This window comes from Mesoplodon densirostris, chromosome 12 (assembly GCF_025265405.1).
Source record: "Mesoplodon densirostris isolate mMesDen1 chromosome 12, mMesDen1 primary haplotype, whole genome shotgun sequence".
NCBI lineage: Eukaryota > Metazoa > Chordata > Mammalia > Artiodactyla > Ziphiidae > Mesoplodon > Mesoplodon densirostris.
In genome coordinates this window covers 100,445,595-100,461,501 of record NC_082672.1, presented here as the reverse complement: position 1 = coordinate 100,461,501, position 15,907 = coordinate 100,445,595, and positions in this window count along the sequence as shown.

Below are 15,907 nucleotides of genomic sequence, written 5' to 3'. Positions count from 1 at the left end.
CCCAGATCACTCTTTCCCCAGCATCCACAATGCCAGCTACTGCATTTATCATGTCTTCTGTTGTATGATATTTTATACTTGATTAACAGCAACCTCCATTAAAGGACTGAATTCAATCCTAGACAAAATATGCTATATTTATTCACTAATCACTTGTCTTAAAGAAAATCAAATACACAAGATTTGACAAAACTGAAGTCCTACCATTTAGATACAGCCACTATCAATCGTATCATGTTTTTCTCCCAGTCTTTGTTTTCTATACAATGTACGTATGCCCACTGAGTCAGGGGCTGTCCATACTCTAGGGAGCTGTTCCATAAGTGGGACACTTCGTTATGAAGAGGGAGCCCGGACTGAGCACAGCCTGTCTCTAACCCAGCTGTGCAGGAGAAGTGTACAGGCTAACAGTCAGGTTCCACTTTGAGTCCTTGGGTGTGGGCTAAAGGAACTGACCAATTCTACGGCTTATGGTAATGTTATCCAATACAATAAAATAGCTCCCTGATTCTTATCTGCTTTTGGCCTTGTTTAAGCAATGACACCAGCACTGACAGATATGACCTGTACTGTATACATGGGGTCTCACACCTCTCAGAATCTGTGAGCTGACCAGGAGAATGCAGGTCCTGAGGTGAATTTCACATTAATGACTGTGCCAAAGTCAACTGATAAGCCCACCCATAGCTGCCCTGGATTCTGTGACCACTAATGCCACCTGATGGGCAAGGTCTGGACCTTTGGAGATGCGAGGACTTCCAGCCAAGGATACGGATGCAGGGACTCCCTTGCTCCATGACTGAGGATCCCTTGGCTGAGTGGTAAGTGCAGGTCAGGGATCCAGAGCACCCACATTGGGACCCACCCCTGGGTTCTCAGTTTGGCTTTTCCACTTAGGAGGTCAAGAGCTTAGAACATTTATCTCTGCACCATCTCCTTCTGAGGAAAAGGAATATTAACCAAATCTGGGCAACAGCTGTGTTGAGGGAAGAACAAGGTAGTGTACAGACAGTGTGCAGTGGTGATGAGCTTTGTTGACAGGTGAATTGTGCTGTGTAAGAGGGAAATATCTCCTCAGGAAACACACACACACTCACGCATGCAGGTTCACAATCACACCACATAGACCCCAACCACATAGACACATGGACCCCACCCCAACCCTGATACACACAAACCCACATCATCTAAATGATGCAGTTACTTCCAAGACCATAGAACTTGGGCATGGCTCTTTACTGGGAAATCACTCTCTAGCTCTACACCCCCAGCCCTCATCCCTGGAGGGACCCTGAATCAGGGTGTCTCTCCAAGCAAAGCCAGCAAGAGAGTCCCACCTTCTTCATCATCTAGATTGTTCCTCAGCACAGGGGTGAACTCTGAATACATACCGTTTTTGTTTGCTGTCCAATCCACCTGTGATTAGAGAAGAGAAAACAGTGTAAGGATCTCAGCATCCTGTGCTCTGTGGACACAGGTATTTCATCTCTTTTTTTGTCCTCAGAAAACCAAATGGGAAACGGTTGTTGAGTCAATGGCCCCAAAAGAAACCAGAGAAGACAGCTGTGGGAAAGGCTGGAGCTTTGCCTGGAAGATCTCTCAGGTCCACTTTGAGGAGCAAATACAAAAGTCTATTTCAAGGAGGGAAATTTTCTGCTGAGGAAAGTGTGTCTGACTCTACAGTTTCTAACTGGTGTTGCCATTTTTTAAATGGCCTTTTGAATGAGTTATCTGTTGGGAAAGACCTTCACTCAGCATTCATCCAACCAAGCAAAATTGTATACATCAGCTGTCTTGAACATTGTAGATCTTCAGATCTGAAATCAATTGGAAAAGAAAGAAATGAAGCAAACTTTTAATCTCTGATAAATAAGGGGAGCTTACCCTGGAGGTAGCAGGAGCCCCTTTGATTGTCCTCACATGGGGCAGTTTCTCCAACAGGTCCTCAGGGGGCTCTAGGAGGACACAGAGTAAGTGTCAGGACACTGGTGATGCTGCTCAGGAATTACTCAGAGAGCCTCGTTAATGTGGACACAGGGTGGGAGTGTATGGAGGCAGGTGGTTACTGAGTGTGGACTGAGGTGCTGTTGGACAAACCTCCCTGGTGGGTGGAGGAAGGCAAAGGGGAGGAACATTTCAGAAATGAGGAAGAGAACCTTTAGCTTTCTAGCTGTAGGGAACCTAATCAATTTGAAAGTGTCAGTCTGAAAAAGCTTAAACACTAACATTGCACTATGTTTCAGTAGAGAGTCCCACGGCCCCTCTGCCCATTTCAAAGTCCCTCCAAATCCCCCTTCTTCTTGAAATGTTACAAGACTCTTTCAGCTTCCTTCTAATCAAATATGTTGCTCCTTCATTCATCGTCCATTCTGTTGGATTTCTGACTTATTTTATTGTGATGAAATATACATATTTATGCTTTGCATAATTTTGAAGTATACAGTTCACTAGCATTTCTTACTTTCACAATGCTGTGTACCCATCAACACAATCTACATCTTAATCTTTTTCATCATTTCAACGTAACCTCTGTACCCATTAAATCATAATCCACCTTACTCCTGCCTCCTGACCTTGGTAATTTCTACTTCCGGTGTCTGTGAGTTTGCCTACACTAGGTACCTCATACAAGTGGAATCATATAATATTTGTCTTTCTGCGCCTGCCTTATTTCACTAACAATAATATACTTTTTATATTATTTGGATCATTCATTTTGTAGCATAAGTCAATCTTTAATTCCTTTTTATGGTTGAAAATTATTCCATTCTGTGTATATATCACATTTTATTTATCCATTCATCACCTCATGGACTTTGGATTGTTTCTATCTTTTGGCTACTAAGAATAATGCGACTATGAACATTCGTGTACACATTTCTGTATGGCACCATAATGGTGACAAATAATATAGTACATATTTCAAATATCATTGAATATAACAACACAAGGTGTGACTCTGAGGTGAACTATGGACTTTTCATTAGTAAAAATATACTTACATTGTTTCACTAATTGTAACAAATGTACTTCACCTATGCTATATATTATTAATAGCTGAAACTGGAGTGATAGGATACAGGAATTTTCTGTATTGCATGTACATGTTTTATGTCAATATATTCCTGTTCTAAATAATGTCTAATAATTTAAAGAAATCTCAAAACATGGTTTCAGGGAGGGATGTGTTGTTGCTGACGTTCAAAAATCAGCTAATGTCTAAACCATAACTAGAGACCATCTTCCCTCTTAAACATGAACCAAATGTTGAATTTTAAATGCATGCTGCAGAGCACAGGGAGAACAGCTCGGTGCTTTGTGACCGCCTGGAGGGGTGGGATGGGGAGGGTGGGAGGGAGGGAGATGCATGAGGGAAGGGATGTGGGAACAGATGTATATGTATGACTGATTCACTTTGTTATAAAGCAGAAACTAATAAAAAAATAAAATTCAAAAAATAAATAAGTAAGTAAGTAAATAAATAAATAAATAAATAAATGCATGTTTACTTCCATGGTTAAAACAGTACCAGCTGGCTTAGTAAGTTTCAATTTGAACACATGGAATAAAAGAAGAATACTGCTTAATATTTCATAGCTTTTTCTTCAATATGAGGCACTGAATCAACTAGAATAATTATTCTTGAGTGAACCGAACGAGACATTTTCCACAGTACCTTCAGCTGGGTCATTTATAGGGTGCATCCTAAAATGTGGCCGGATGCGGATCTTTTTCAGCCAGCCTGGGGTTGATATTCTTGACCTCTGATGAGTGTTTCTTCTTCTCACAATCTGGGAGCAGCATCCTGGGAAATGCATTACAATAGAGACAACTATTGACATCTTGCTGGCAGAAGACCATGGGGAAATGAGCAATAATTTATTCACAGTTCAATCCTTTGGTCCCTTTCCTCACCAGCGGCCCAGCAGAGCCTCCTGAATCAAAGTTGGACTTAGGAAGATCTTGCAGTTTGGTATGCAGTGAAAACACCCAACAGACAGGTTTTGTGGGCAAATATCTTTATTTAACTGAGAATGTCTAGAAACTCAGCAAACCATTGGGACCATGACTGATGGACTGGATTCAAATCCCATTTAGAAGAAGCATGTACTTGGGAAAGATATGTAGATCCCTCTTTGCCTCAGTTCCCTGTTCTGAGATGTAGAAATGTTAACATGGCCTACATTTAGCATTATGTCATGTGGCCAAAAATGATTGAATACAGGTAAAATGTTTGAAAAATAAAGGACTGGTGCTTCACAAATGCTCTATAAGTGTTCAATCCTGAATGATGGCAAGAAGAAGCTGGATATTTTGTAGCTGTTGGAGGGAGAGAAGGGATTTGACGGCTCCAAGTAAAGGGGGATTCAAGCTTACTCTTCAGCTTTTTCATGGGAACAATGCTTTACAGCTCATGGAGAATATCCATTATCATGTCTGACACCCAGCCCTGTTGGGGGTGAAGGGGAGGGCAAAGTGGGGGCTGTAAACCATATGTTATGGTGGAGGGTGTGGAAACTTAGAGAGATAAGTGACTGTCCAAGAGTCACAACCATGATGAATGATGGATCACGGACAGGACAGACAGAGCCAGTGCCTACCCTGAGCTCAATCCCTGGGGTAGATCTCTTGGTTCTGTCTTCACTGTATGCAGTGTTCCTTGCCCAGCACACAGAAACAGGGCCGGCACAAGTGATGGAAGACAGACTTTCCGCAGGAGAAGGACATTTCGTTTCCTTAGCACAGAATCTGATAGTGAATATTAGCCTCAAAGGAGAAAGGTGGAGTGAATTTCCTCCATCTACTCCTGGAGGCTCCTTCTTTCTCGGATTCCTCCAGAACTGGGTGTGGCATGTGGGTACAAGCATGGGCTCCCTGCAAAAGGAAGGAGGCCTGCCTAGCACTAGGTGCTTCAGGTAAGGGGGGAGGACTCATCCCGAGGCTCTAATAGGAAACAGTTAGAATGAGGGAAGTGGCAGAGAGATGTATCATAACCATTCAGAATGCTATGAGACCTACTAAGAGATGAGATTTCTTATTAAATGAAGTTGTAATTGACCCAGTAGTAGGCATGCTGAAACCCAGTTTTGTTCATTAAGAATCCAGCCATGGAGCAACTAAGTCCGTGCACCACAACTACTAAGCCTGTGCTCTAGAGCCCGCAAGTCACAACTACTGAGCCCAGGTGCCACAACTATTGAAGCCCATGCACCTAGAGCCCGCGCTCTGGAACAACAGAAGCCACCGAAATGAGAAGGCCGCACAGGGCAACGAAGACACAACACAGCCAAAAGGAAAAAAAAAGAATCCAGTAAACATTTGCCTGGGTGGTGATAGGATTTGTTTTCCAGGTTAAATGAGGCTCACTTGGTATAAAATCAATGCACACATTGAAAGTGTACAGTTTATTTACTTTTATATCCATACCCATTCATGATGCAGTGGTGATGGGAATATTTTCTAGAAAGTTGGCACCAGTAACAGTGATGTTTAGGGGAACATAAATCAAGGGAAACACAACACAAAAAGTTCACATACACACACAGAATCACACCACTCATTTCACATACAGACACACCCAGTCTCATGCACACAAACCTACACCACCTAACCGTAATACAGCTTCTTCGTGGGACTATAGTAATTGGTCACGTTACTTGTAAATCACTTTCTATCACCAGGACCCCTACTCTCATTCCCAGCACAAATTTGGAATCAGTTTGCCCTCTACACTAAAACCAGCAAGAATGTCCCACTTTCTCATCTTCAAAGTTCTTCCTCCCCAAGTGACTGATTCCAGAATACATACCGTTTTCACCTTCTGGGAAGGCCACCTGCAATTACAGAAGAGAAAACACTATGAGGATAAGATCACAGTGATGCTCAGGTCTTTTGTTCATTTGCTGACAGTAGAAAACCTGATAAGAAACAGTGGTCCAGGGAACCCAGCAAGGGTTATCAGAGCAAACCTACTCAGGCTGAAAGGCAAGAACTTGGCTGGGAGGATGGAACTTCCAAGTCCATTTAGGTTGTAAATTACAGAATTATTTTCCTAGAAGAAAAATCGATGCAGGAGAGAGAGCTCCGTCCTCTACAGGCTGTAATGGATGCTGTCAATTGTAATGTCCTGTGGAATCAGGCATCATGAGTTGGTCATAGACTCTCACTCCACATTCTCCCAACCAAGGGAATTGTATGTATCTGGAAGGAATACCCTCAAACATTCATAACTTAATTCTATTGAAAGAGAAATAAAGCAATATTTCTATCTCAGACCAGAAAAAATCCATCTTACCGTGGGGATCCACGGAGGCTTTTCCTCTGTCCTATCACGGTGCAGGTCATCCGCCACATCCTCAGGGAGAGCTGGAGGGACACAAAGTAACTGTCAGGACACTGGTGATGCGGCTCAGGAATTACTCAGGGGCTTTCCTCTCGATGAGGACATGGGGTGGTGTGTATGGATGTGGGAGGTTAGTAAGTGTGGGCTGAGCTGGTGTTGGGCCATCCTCTTTGGGGGATGAAGGAAGGCAAAGGACAAGAGGAAGGAAGTGAAAACAGAGCTTTGGCTTTCTAGCAAAGGGGAATCACATGAGAAGGGAAGGGTCGATCTAAAAAATGGTAAACACTAAAATGCATGCTCTGTTTCAATGACACAGACCCATGCCCCATCCTGCCTCTTTTGAGCTCCTGCTAAATTGCCACTGTCGCTTGATTTTTCCCAGATCACTCTTTCCCCAGCATCCACAATGCCAGCTACTGCATTTATCATGTCTTCTGTTGTATGATATTTTATACTTGATTAACAGCAACCTCCATTAAAGGACTGAATTCAATCCTAGACAAAATATGCTATATTTATTCACTAATCACTTGTCTTAAAGAAAATCAAATACACAAGATTTGACAAAACTGAAGTCCTACCATTTAGATACAGCCACTATCAATCGTATCATATTTTTCTCCCAGTCTTTGTTTCCTATACAATGTACGTATGCCCACTGAGTCAGGGGCTGTCCATACTCTAGGGAGCTGTTCCATAAGTGGGACACTTCGTTATGAAGAGGGAGCCCGGACTGAGCACAGCCTGTCTCTAACCCAGCTGTGCAGAAGTGTACAGGCTAACAGTCAGGTTCCACTTTGAGTCCTTGGGTGTGGGCTAAAGGAACTGACCAATTCTACGGCTTATGGTAATGTTATCCAATACAATAAAATAGCTCCCTGATTCTTATCTGCTTTTGGCCTTCTTTAAGCAATGACACCAGCACTGACAGATATGACCTGTACTGTATACATGGGGTCTCACACCTCTCAGAATCTGTGAGCTGACCAGAAGAATGCAGGTCCTGAGGTGAATTTCACATTAATGACTGTGCCAAAGTCAACTGATAAGCCCACCCATAGCTGCCCTGGATTCTGTGACCACTAATGCCACCTGATGGGCAAGGTCTGGACCTTTGGAGATGCGAGGACTTCCAGCCAAGGATACGGATGCAGGGACTCCCTTGCTCCATGACTGAGGATCCCTTGGCTGAGTGGTAAGTGCAGGTCAGGGATCCAGAGCACCCACATTGGGACCCACCCCTGGGTTCTCAGTTTGGCTTTTCCACTTAGGAGGTCAAGAGCTTAGAACATTTATCTCTGCACCATCTCCTTCTGAGGAAAAGGAATAGTAACCAAATCTGGGCAACAGCTGTGTTGAGGGAAGAACAAGGTAGTGTACAGACAGTGTGCAGTGGTGATGAGCTTTGTTGACAGGTGAATTGTGCTGTGTAAGAGGGAAATATCTCCTCAGGAAACACACACACACGCTCACGCATGCAGGTTCACAATCACACCACATAGACCCCAACCACATAGACACATGGACCCCACCCCAACCCTGATACACACAAGCCCACATCATCTAAATGATGCAGTTACTTCCAAGACCATAGAATTTGGGCATGGCTCTTTACTGGGAAATCACTCTCTAGCTCTACACCCTCAGCCCTCATCCCTGTAGGGACCCTGAATCAGGGTGTCTCTTCAAGCAAAGCCAGCAACAGAGTCCCACCTTCTTCATCATCTAGATTGTTCCTCAGCACAGGGGTGAACTCTGAATACATACCGTTTTTGTTTGCTGTCCAATCCACCTGTGATTAGAGAAGAGAAAACAGTGTAAGGATCTCAGCATCCTGTGCTCTGTGGACACAGGTATTTCATCTCTTTTTTTGTCCTCAGAAAACCAAATGGGAAACGGTTGTTGAGTCAATGGCCCCAAAAGAAACCAGAGAAGACAGCTGTGGGAAAGGCTGGAGCTTTGCCTGGAAGATCTCTCAGGTCCACTTTGAGGAGCAAATACAAAAGTCTATTTCAAGGAGGGACATTTTCTGCTGAGGAAAGTGTGTCTGACTCTACAGTTTCTAACTGGTGTTGCCATTTTTTAAATGGCCTTTTGAATGAGTTATCTGTTGGGAAAGACCTTCACTCAGCATTCATCCAACCAAGCAAAATTGTATACATCAGCTGTCTTGAACATTGTAGATCTTCAGATCTGAAATCAATTGGAAAAGAAAGAAATGAAGCAAACTTTTAATCTCTGATAAATAAGGGGAGCTTACCCTGGAGGTAGCAGGAGCCCCTTTGATTGTCCTCACATGGGGCAGTTTCTCCAACAGGTCCTCAGGGGGCTCTAGGAGGACACAGAGTAAGTGTCAGGACACTGGTGATGCTGCTCAGGAATTACTCAGAGAGCCTCGTTAATGTGGACACAGGGTGGGAGTGTATGGAGGCAGGTGGTTACTGAGTGTGGACTGAGGTGCTGTTGGACAAACCTCCCTGGTGGGTGGAGGAAGGCAAAGGGGAGGAACATTTCAGAAATGAGGAAGAGAACCTTTAGCTTTCTAGCTGTAGGGAACCTAATCAATTTGAAAGTGTCAGTCTGAAAAAGCTTAAACACTAACATTGCACTATGTTTCAGTAGAGAGTCCCACGGCCCCTCTGCCCATTTCAAAGTCCCTCCAAATCCCCCTTCTTCTTGAAATGTTACAAGACTCTTTCAGCTTCCTTCTAATCAAATATGTTGCTCCTTCATTCATCGTCCATTCTGTTGGATTTCTGACTTATTTTATTGTGATGAAATATACATATTTATGCTTTGCATAATTTTGAAGTATACAGTTCACTAGCATTTCTTACTTTCACAATGCTGTGTACCCATCAACACAATCTACATCTTAATCTTTTTCATCATTTCAACGTAACCTCTGTACCCATTAAATCATAATCCACCTTACTCCTGCCTCCTGACCTTGGTAATTTCTACTTCCGGTGTCTGTGAGTTTGCCTACACTAGGTACCTCATACAAGTGGAATCATATAATATTTCTCTTTCTGCGCCTGCCTTATTTCACTAACAATAATATATTTTTTATATTATTTGGATCATTCATTTTGTAGCATAAGTCAATCTTTAATTCCTTTTTATGGTTGAAAATTATTCCATTCTGTGTATATATCACATTTTATTTATCCATTCATCACCTCATGGACTTTGGATTGTTTCTATCTTTTGGCTACTAAGAATAATGCGACTATGAACATTCGTGTACACATTTCTGTATGGCACCATAATGGTGACAAATAATATTGTACATATTTCAAATATCATTGAATATAACAACACAAGGTGTGACTCTGAGGTGAACTATGGACTTTTCATTAGTAAAAATATACTTACATTGTTTCACTAATTGTAACAAATGTACTTCACCTATGCTATATATTATTAATAGCTGAAACTGGAGTGATAGGATACAGGAATTTTCTGTATTGCATGTACATGTTTTATGTCAATATATTCCTGTTCTAAATAATGTCTAATAATTTAAAGAAATCTCAAAACATGGTTTCAGGGAGGGATGTGTTGTTGCTGACGTTCAAAAATCAGCTAATGTCTAAACCATAACTAGAGACCATCTTCCCTCTTAAACATGAACCAAATGTTGAATTTTAAATGCATGCTGCAGAGCACAGGGAGAACAGCTCGGTGCTTTGTGACCGCCTGGAGGGGTGGGATGGGGAGGGTGGGAGGGAGGGAGATGCATGAGGGAAGGGATGTGGGAACAGATGTATATGTATGACTGATTCACTTTGTTATAAAGCAGAAACTAATAAAAAAAATAAAATTCAAAAAATAAATAAATAAATAAATAAATGCATGTTTACTTCCATGGTTAAAACAGTACCAGCTGGCTTAGTAAGTTTCAATTTGAACACATGGAATAAAAGAAGAATACTGCTTAATATTTCATAGCTTTTTCTTCAATATGAGGCACTGAATCAACTAGAATAATTATTCTTGAGTGAACCGAACGAGACATTTTCCACAGTACCTTCAGCTGGGTCATTTATAGGGTGCATCCTAAAATGTGGCCGGATGCGGATCTTTTTCAGCCAGCCTGGGGTTGATATTCTTGACCTCTGATGAGTGTTTCTTCTTCTCACAATCTGGGAGCAGCATCCTGGGAAATGCATTACAATAGAGACAACTATTGACATCTTGCTGGCAGAAGACCATGGGGAAATGAGCAATAATTTATTCACAGTTCAATCCTTTGGTCCCTTTCCTCACCAGCGGCCCAGCAGAGCCTCCTGAATCAAAGTTGGACTTAGGAAGATCTTGCAGTTTGGTATGCAGTGAAAACACCCAACAGACAGGTTTTGTGGGCAAATATCTTTATTTAACTGAGAATGTCTAGAAACTCAGCAAACCATTGGGACCATGACTGATGGACTGGATTCAAATCCCGTTTAGAAGAAGCATGTACTTGGGAAAGATATGTAGATCCCTCTTTGCCTCAGTTCCCTGTTCTGAGATGTAGAAATGTTAACATGGCCTACATTTAGCATTATGTCATGTGGCCAAAAATGATTGAATACAGGTAAAATGTTTGAAAAATAAAGGACTGGTGCTTCACAAATGCTCTATAAGTGTTCAATCCTGAATGATGGCAAGAAGAAGCTGGATATTTTGTAGCTGTTGGAGGGAGAGAAGGGATTTGACGGCTCCAAGTAAAGGGGGATTCAAGCTTACTCTTCAGCTTTTTCATGGGAACAATGCTTTACAGCTCATGGAGAATATCCATTATCATGTCTGACACCCAGCCCTGTTGGGGGTGAAGGGGAGGGCAAAGTGGGGGCTGTAAACCATATGTTATGGTGGAGGGTGTGGAAACTTAGAGAGATAAGTGACTGTCCAAGAGTCACAACCATGATGAATGATGGATCACGGACAGGACAGACAGAGCCAGTGCCTACCCTGAGCTCAATCCCTGGGGTAGATCTCTTGGTTCTGTCTTCACTGTATGCAGTGTTCCTTGCCCAGCACACAGAAACAGGGCCGGCACAAGTGATGGAAGACAGACTTTCCGCAGGAGAAGGACATTTCCTTTCCTTAGCACAGAATCTGATAGTGAATATTAGCCTCAAAGGAGAAAGGTGGAGTGAATTTCCTCCATCTACTCCTGGAGGCTCCTTCTTTCTCGGATTCCTCCAGAACTGGGTGTGGCATGTGGGTACAAGCATGGGCTCCCTGCAAAAGGAAGGAGGCCTGCCTAGCACTAGGTGCTTCAGGTAAGGGGGGAGGACTCATCCCGAGGCTCTAATAGGAAACAGTTAGAATGAGGGAAGTGGCAGAGAGATGTATCATAACCATTCAGAATGCTATGAGACCTACTAAGAGATGAGATTTCTTATTAAATGAAGTTGTAATTGACCCAGTAGTAGGCATGCTGAAACCCAGTTTTGTTCATTAAGAATCCAGCCATGGAGCAACTAAGTCCGTGCACCACAACTACTAAGCCTGTGCTCTAGAGCCCGCAAGTCACAACTACTGAGCCCAGGTGCCACAACTATTGAAGCCCATGCACCTAGAGCCCGCGCTCTGGAACAACAGAAGCCACCGAAATGAGAAGGCCGCACAGGGCAACGAAGACACAACACAGCCAAAAGGAAAAAAAAAGAATCCAGTAAACATTTGCCTGGGTGGTGATAGGATTTGTTTTCCAGGTTAAATGAGGCTCACTTGGTATAAAATCAATGCACACATTGAAAGTGTACAGTTTATTTACTTTTATATCCATACCCATTCATGATGCAGTGGTGATGGGAATATTTTCTAGAAAGTTGGCACCAGTAACAGTGATGTTTAGGGGAACATAAATCAAGGGAAACACAACACAAAAAGTTCACATACACACACAGAATCATACCACTCATTTCACATACAGACACACCCAGTCTCATGCACACAAACCTACACCACCTAACCGTAATACAGCTTCTTCGTGGGACTATAGTAATTGGTCACGTTACTTGTAAATCACTTTCTATCACCAGGACCCCTACTCTCATTCCCAGCACAAATTTGGAATCAGTTTGCCCTCTACACTAAAACCAGCAAGAATGTCCCACTTTCTCATCTTCAAAGTTCTTCCTCCCCAAGTGACTGATTCCAGAATACATACCGTTTTCACCTTCTGGGAAGGCCACCTGCAATTACAGAAGAGAAAACACTATGAGGATAAGATCACAGTGATGCTCAGGTCTTTTGTTCATTTGCTGACAGTAGAAAACCTGATAAGAAACAGTGGTCCAGGGAACCCAGCAAGGGTTATCAGAGCAAACCTACTCAGGCTGAAAGGCAAGAACTTGGCTGGGAGGATGGAACTTCCAAGTCCATTTAGGTTGGAAATTACAGAATTATTTTCCTAGAAGAAAAATCGATGCAGGAGAGAGAGCTCCGTCCTCTACAGGCTGTAATGGATGCTGTCAATTGTAATGTCCTGTGGAATCAGGCATCATGAGTTGGTCATAGACTCTCACTCCACATTCTCCCAACCAAGGGAATTGTATGTATCTGGAAGGAATACCCTCAAACATTCATAACTTAATTCTATTGAAAGAGAAATAAAGCAATATTTCTATCTCAGACCAGAAAAAATCCATCTTACCGTGGGGATCCACGGAGGCTTTTCCTCTGTCCTATCACGGTGCAGGTCATCCGCCACATCCTCAGGGAGAGCTGGAGGGACACAGAGTAACTGTCAGGACACTGGTGATGCGGCTCAGGAATTACTCAGGGGCTTTCCTCTCGATGAGGACATGGGGTGGTGTGTATGGATGTGGGAGGTTAGTAAGTGTGGGCTGAGCTGGTGTTGGGCCATCCTCTTTGGGGGATGAAGGAAGGCAAAGGACAAGAGGAAGGAAGTGAAAACAGAGCTTTGGCTTTCTAGCAAAGGGGAATCTCATGAGAAGGGAAGGGTCGATCTAAAAAATGGTAAACACTAAAATGCATGCTCTGTTTCAATGACACAGACCCATGCCCCATCCTGCCTCTTTTGAGCTCCTGCTAAATTGCCACTGTCGCTTGATTTTTCCCAGATCACTCTTTCCCCAGCATCCACAATGCCAGCTACTGCATTTATCATGTCTTCTGTTGTATGATATTTTGTACTTGATTAACAGCAACCTCCATTAAAGGACTGAATTCAATCCTAGACAAAATATGCTATATTTATTCACTAATCACTTGTCTTAAAGAAAATCAAATACACAAGATTTGACAAAACTGAAGTCCTACCATTTAGATACAGCCACTATCAATCGTATCATATTTTTCTCCCAGTCTTTGTTTCCTATACAATGTACGTATGCCCACTGAGTCAGGGGCTGTCCATACTCTAGGGAGCTGTTCCATAAGTGGGACACTTCGTTATGAAGAGGGAGCCCGGACTGAGCACAGCCTGTCTCTAACCCAGCTGTGCAGAAGTGTACAGGCTAACAGTCAGGTTCCACTTTGAGTCCTTGGGTGTGGGCTAAAGGAACTGACCAATTCTACGGCTTATGGTAATGTTATCCAATACAATAAAATAGCTCCCTGATTCTTATCTGCTTTTGGCCTTGTTTAAGCAATGACACCAGCACTGACAGATATGACCTGTACTGTATACATGGGGTCTCACACCTCTCAGAATCTGTGAGCTGACCAGGAGAATGCAGGTCCTGAGGTGAATTTCACATTAATGACTGTGCCAAAGTCAACTGATAAGCCCACCCATAGCTGCCCTGGATTCTGTGACCACTAATGCCACCTGATGGGCAAGGTCTGGACCTTTGGAGATGCGAGGACTTCCAGCCAAGGATACGGATGCAGGGACTCCCTTGCTCCATGACTGAGGATCCCTTGGCTGAGTGGTAAGTGCAGGTCAGGGATCCAGAGCACCCACATTGGGACCCACCCCTGGGTTCTCAGTTTGGCTTTTCCACTTAGGAGGTCAAGAGCTTAGAACATTTATCTCTGCACCATCTCCTTCTGAGGAAAAGGAATATTAACCAAATCTGGGCAACAGCTGTGTTGAGGGAAGAACAAGGTAGTGTACAGACAGTGTGCAGTGGTGATGAGCTTTGTTGACAGGTGAATTGTGCTGTGTAAGAGGGAAATATCTCCTCAGGAAACACACACACACGCTCACGCATGCAGGTTCACAATCACACCACATAGACCCCAACCACATAGACACATGGACCCCACCCCAACCCTGATACACACAAACCCACATCATCTAAATGATGCAGTTACTTCCAAGACCATAGAATTTGGGCATGGCTCTTTACTGGGAAATCACTCTCTAGCTCTACACCCCCAGCCCTCATCCCTGTAGGGACCCTGAATCAGGGTGTCTCTCCAAGCAAAGCCAGCAAGAGAGTCCCACCTTCTTCATCATCTAGATTGTTCCTCAGCACAGGGGTGAACTCTGAATACATACCGTTTTTGTTTGCTGTCCAATCCACCTGTGATTAGAGAAGAGAAAACAGTGTAAGGATCTCAGCATCCTGTGCTCTGTGGACACAGGTATTTCATCTCTTTTTTTGTCCTCAGAAAACCAAATGGGAAACGGTTGTTGAGTCAATGGCCCCAAAAGAAACCAGAGAAGACAGCTGTGGGAAAGGCTGGAGCTTTGCCTGGAAGATCTCTCAGGTCCACTTTGAGGAGCAAATACAAAAGTCTATTTCAAGGAGGGACATTTTCTGCTGAGGAAAGTGTGTCTGACTCTACAGTTTCTAACTGGTGTTGCCATTTTTTAAATGGCCTTTTGAATGAGTTATCTGTTGGGAAAGACCTTCACTCAGCATTCATCCAACCAAGCAAAATTGTATACATCAGCTGTCTTGAACATTGTAGATCTTCAGATCTGAAATCAATTGGAAAAGAAAGAAATGAAGCAAACTTTTAATCTCTGATAAATAAGGGGAGCTTACCCTGGAGGTAGCAGGAGCCCCTTTGATTGTCCTCACATGGGGCAGTTTCTCCAACAGGTCCTCAGGGGGCTCTAGGAGGACACAGAGTAAGTGTCAGGACACTGGTGATGCTGCTCAGGAATTACTCAGAGAGCCTCGTTAATGTGGACACAGGGTGGGAGTGTATGGAGGCAGGTGGTTACTGAGTGTGGACTGAGGTGCTGTTGGACAAACCTCCCTGGTGGGTGGAGGAAGGCAAAGGGGAGGAACATTTCAGAAATGAGGAAGAGAACCTTTAGCTTTCTAGCTGTAGGGAACCTAATCAATTTGAAAGTGTCAGTCTGAAAAAGCTTAAACACTAACATTGCACTATGTTTCAGTAGAGAGTCCCACGGCCCCTCTGCCCATTTCAAAGTCCCTCCAAATCCCCCTTCTTCTTGAAATGTTACAAGACTCTTTCAGCTTCCTTCTAATCAAATATGTTGCTCCTTCATTCATCGTCCATTCTGTTGGATTTCTGACTTATTTTATTGTGATGAAATATACATATTTATGCTTTTCATAATTTTGAAGTATAGAGTTCACTAGCATTTCTTACTTTCACAATGCTGTGTACCCATCAACA